The 5,166-nt window shown below is 40.5% G+C and overlaps 1 pseudogene; it reads right to left on the bottom strand.

Moving 5' to 3' along the window:
- Positions 1-340: 340 nt before the first annotated feature.
- LOC101572950 lies at positions 341-1,213 on the bottom strand (annotated as a pseudogene).
- Positions 1,214-5,166: the final 3,953 nt, after the last annotated feature.

The following is a 5,166-nucleotide window of genomic DNA, read 5'->3' as shown; positions in this document are numbered from 1 at the left end:
TTGAGTTCACTTTGTAGCCCAGGCTGGTCTTGAACCTGCAACAATCCTCCTGCCTCAGCATCCAAGTGCTGGAATTACAGGTGTGTGCCTCCATGTCAGCTTGCTAGTATCTTTTAATTTATCTTTATTAGGGAGATTGGCCTGTAATTTTCTTTCTTGCTTGGGTCCTTCTGTGGTTTTGGTATCAGGGCAATTCTTGCTTCCAGAAATTAATTTGGGAGTATTGCTTCCCTTTTAATTTCATTGACTTTTCAAACATTTGAAAAGTCGTGGTATTAGGTCTTCTCAGAATTTATTTTTTTAATGTATCAGTCATTTAGTTAGGTTCTTAGTAATAAATTTAGAACACTAATTTATGAGGATAAATTCCATTTGTTAGAGCAAAAATGGATCACAGGTAGCCCCAGAACTGAGGAACAGCATTGATTTCCCATAAAATCTGTGAGTCCACCACTTTTTGATCTACCTTGAGCTGCTCTGAAATCTGGTATCTCTCATTGTTGGTGTCAAAGATCTTGCCCTCCTGGTGTTGGGGTTTCCGTGGCTGCTTCTTCTTGAAGTAAGCATCAGGGAGGTGTTTAGGGATTTTCACTTTGCTGATATCAATTTTTGCAGAGGTGGCAGTGACAAATTTCTGGTGTGTTCTTTGTAAAGGAACACGATTAAGGCTAAGAGGCCCCGTCACAAGTAGCAAGCCACTGTCCAACTGCTTCAGGAAGACCACTCTCTTGCCTCTGTGATGCCTGGTGAGGATGATCAAGATGGTGCCGGGAGTGATGCTAGCTCGAAGTTTCCGCACATGCTGACTGAAGGGTTTCTTGTCGTGGCTCAAGAACTTTCAAGGCACATCTTCAGTAGGGTAATATCTAGGCATTTTTTGAAGCTTAACCACCTGGGTACCTCCATTCTTGTCCCCACCAACCAGTTTTGTGATCTTAGCAAGAACTTTCTCCTGCTTTTTCTCCTCAACCTTTGATTTATTAGCTGTGTACTTTCTCTTGTACAAAGCCTTTCTGGAATACATAGCAGATCGGGAGTATCTACCAATTCCTCTAACCAGGACAGGATTTCGGCTGCAGTGGGACTGCCCCTTCTTGGATTTTTTTTTTTTTTCCTTCACCTTAACCATCTTACGAGTACCACTGGCAGAAGCTTTCTTAACTCCGAGTTTCTTCTCTTTAGTGTCTGGTTTCTCAGTTTTTTCATTCGCCATCTTGCAAGATAGGAAAGAGAACTAAGTTTCCCTAAATTTCTTGTAGAATGTAGCAATGAATTTTTCAATTGCTTTGTTAGTAGTTTTTAAATTATATCTTCAATTTCATTGACTGATACTGGTTTATTTAGAATTTTTATATCTTCTTGATTCAGCCTTGGTAATTCATATTGATCTCAGAATATGTCCATTTCTTCTACATTTTTAATCTTATTGGATAGAATACAAGTTCTTGTAGTAGATCTAGATGATCTTCTGGATTTCTGCAGAATGATTTCACCCTTTTCAGTCTTACTTGCATGGATTTGAATCTTTTCTTCCCTGTTTTGATAAGGTTAGCTAAAGATTTGTTAACTTTATTTGCTCTTTCAAAGAAGCAACTTTTTGATTCATTGATTCTTTGTATTGTTTTCTTAGTCTTCATTGCATTGATTTCTTCTCTGATCTTAATAATTTCCTTCATGCTCTGAGTTTTGTTTTGTTTTGTATTGGGGATTGAATTCAGGACCTTGTGCTTTCCAGGCAGGTGCTTATGTCACTGAACCCTTTTTAAAAAGTTTAATTTCTGGGTTGATGTTTGTAAATTGTGTATGGTAAATGGCTTTATTATTGTTTAGAACCTTTTGGAAATGCCTGCTTTTCTGAGGTGTCTCCCAAATATAGCTGGCTTTTGGGTTTTGATTCTGTTGTAAGATCCTTCCTCTTCAGTGTATTGGGGATGAGAAGTTGATGCCTGCTTGTCCCAGCCCCTGGTTCTTTGGTGTTGCCCTATAGTATTTTCTGACTCTCAGGCAATCTCAGTCTTGGTATACCTGGAAGAACTGGTTAGAGCAATTATGTCAGTTTGGTTAATGTGACATAGTCAATAATAACATCAGATACAGCCTAGAAAATGACAAACTGAGGTAACTATTATCTTGCCACCTCTAACTGCATGAACTAGATTTGTGATTATATAACAAAATCTGAAACAAGCTAGAAAATTATGTGCAGTAAATAAGCCCTTAATATGGAAATTTTACCTTCAGAGGGAAAAATTTAAAAGGGCCATGAGGAAAAAAAATCGAGAAATAGAAGAAGAGGAAGATATTAGAAGCAAGGATGGAGGACAAAAGAGGTTCACCAAACTTTAGGAAACTGCTACAGAAGATAGGAAGAAAAGATAGAAGAAAAAAACAAGAACAGAACAGAGGGGCCACGGATAGAGCTCAAAGGCACAAGCACCTGCCTAACAAGTGCAAGGTCCTGAGTTTGATTCACAGTAGAAAGCAACAACAAAACTAGAAACCATGTTCACATTCATATAAAAACAAGAATTGAAAATGGAAAAAAGAGAGAGAACGAAAATTTAAAAATGTCTACCAGAAGGTGTTTCTGCTGCCACTACTAGACAGCATGGGCATACAGAATCGAGACCCACATTGATCAATCCAAGTTCACATTCATATAAAAACAAGAATTGAAAATGGAAAAAAGAGAGAGAGAGAGAGAGAGAGAGAGAGAGAGAGAGAGAGAGAGAGAGAACGAAAATTTAAAAATGTCTACCAGAAGGTGTTTCTGCTGCCACTACTAGACAACATGGGCATACAGAATCCAGACCCACATTGATCAATCCAAGCAAGCCAGCTGAAGCTCCATCACGGGGTAGAAGATAATCCCACCCATTCTGCACTGCTCTTTCCGCTGAAGTTCAGTCTGGCCTCACACTGTGAGACTGAGAGCAGACATGCCCAGCCTGTTGCAGTCCCAGCTTCAGCTGCAGGCTTCAATTTAGCTAGAAGCCACTAGGTGGAGCTAGAAGCTGCTCTGAGTCTCAAGCTTAGTTGATGGCTCTCCAAGATGGCACCCAGCCAACTGCTCTCTTGTGAGAGGTCCTAATGGGATAACTCGCTTGCTACTACTGTCCACTGCATCCACTGAAGTCCGCTGTGTCCGGTGCTGTACTCCACTGATGTGCCTCTCCATGGAGTGCTCTGGGGTCATCAGCATTTGACATGTGTCTGCAGTTTCAAGCCACTCTTCCCATGCAGTGAATCTGAACTCAGGGAGAAAGCACCACTCACCTCTTCGTTCTTTGTTGAATTTCTCTCCTTGCTATCCCTGTGGGCTTTAGTTCTCACTTTAGATCCATTCCAGGTCCTGGGAACTCACATCTTTCTTTCTTCTCTTTGTCATCCTGGTATATCCCAGTCTGTGGACACCAAATCTCGGAGAGGCTCATTCTATACTGCTCATCTCAAAACACTGCATTTTTGAAGAAGCCACTGCATGACTGAAAGATCTTCCTGGGTGCTTCCCATGCAGTCTAAGCCAGTAGAAATCTCAAAACCAAGTGGTTTTCCCAGATGGGATTGCTCTCAGCACTGTGCTCAGGGACCTGGGCTTTTATGCAAGGAAATAGAGCCCTCATTGTGTAGAATGCCTGACTGGAGAGTTCTAGATAACAGCAACAAGATCACCCTAAGGTTAATTAAAATTAAAGAAAAGCTAGAAGATACCGCAGATGGATTCACTAATATGCTGACAGAAATCATGGGTGAAAATTTTCTAAATATAAGAAAAGAGTTTAAAATGCAAGTAAGTGATGCATATAGAACACCAAACAACTATGATTAAAAAAGCAGCTCACCAAGATATATCATTATTAAATTACCAGATATTCAGCCCTACAACAAAATTTTTAGAAGCAGCTAGAGAAAAACAAAAAAAATCACATATAAAAAGCAAACCAGTTAGCATCACATAGACTTCTAAACATAAGCCCGAAAGGCCAGAAGAGCTTGGCGTGAAGTATTTCAGGCCCTAACAACAAATAATTTCCAGTCCAGATTATTTTACCCAGCAAAGAAAGCCTACAAAATAGATGCAGAAATAAGATATTTCCATGGAAAACAGCAGCTCAGAAGATATATGAACGCTAAACCAGTTCTAAAGGAAATACTCAAGAATATTCTTGATACAGAAAATGAATGGGACATAGCTAAAAACTCAGAGAAAACTTAGGAAGGCCAATGATAAAAAGCAAGAACAACAAAAAATTCAGGAAAGACAAAACGGGGCCAGTGAGATAGCTCAACAGACTAAGTGCCTGCTTAGGCAAGTGCAGGTGACTGGGGTTCAGTCCCGGGCACCACATGCTGTGTTGGCATGCCCCTGAACTCTCTGAGCTGGCTACGGAGACTAGGCAGTGGTGGCACATGCATGTAATCCCAGTGCTGGGGAGGCTGAAAACAGGAGGATCACTATGAGTCTAAGCTGTGTAGTGAGACCCTGTATCAAATACATAAATAAAAAAAAAAGGAAAGAAAAAATGCCAACAGGTAAAGAAGGCAAAGATAATAACCAGTACATCTCAGTTATACTGCTAAATATTAGTGGCCTCAACTCTTCAATTAAAAACACCCACTGAAGAAAAAAAAAATCCAAACCAGAATCTAGCAATTTAATGCACTGAAACTTATCTAAAAAGAGCCGACCAGATAGTTCAGTGGACTAAAGCACCTGCTTAGGCAGGTGCAGGGACTGGGGTTCGATCCCCAGCATGCTGTGCCAGCCTTGCCCCTGGGGCACACTGAGATGGCAACTGAGGCTGGGAGTGGTACTGCCAGTCTGTAACCCCAGCACCTGGGAGGCTGAAAAACAGGAGGATCACTACGAGTCTGATCTGTGTAGTGAAACCCTGTAGACCCTGTACTACATACATTAAAAAAAATTATCCAAAAAGATTTCCTAGACTAAAAATTAAAGGATTAAAAACAACATTTCATACACTAGGACCCCCAAAAGAAGCAGGACTGGCATTTCTAATATCAGAGATTGTGAACCTCAAGCTAAAAATGACTAGAAGAGACAAAGTCATTACATACTAGTTAAGGAAACACTCCAAGAAGAAATATTGTTGAACATACATGCACCAAATCCTGGAGCACCTGGCAGCGCCACTGCCAGTCATC

This window comes from Octodon degus, unplaced genomic scaffold, assembly GCF_000260255.1.
Source record: "Octodon degus isolate 3935 unplaced genomic scaffold, OctDeg1.0 scaffold01558, whole genome shotgun sequence".
Classification (NCBI taxonomy): domain Eukaryota; kingdom Metazoa; phylum Chordata; class Mammalia; order Rodentia; family Octodontidae; genus Octodon; species Octodon degus.
Note: the sequence above shows the minus strand (reverse complement) of the source record. Positions and strands in the feature narration are given on the sequence as shown.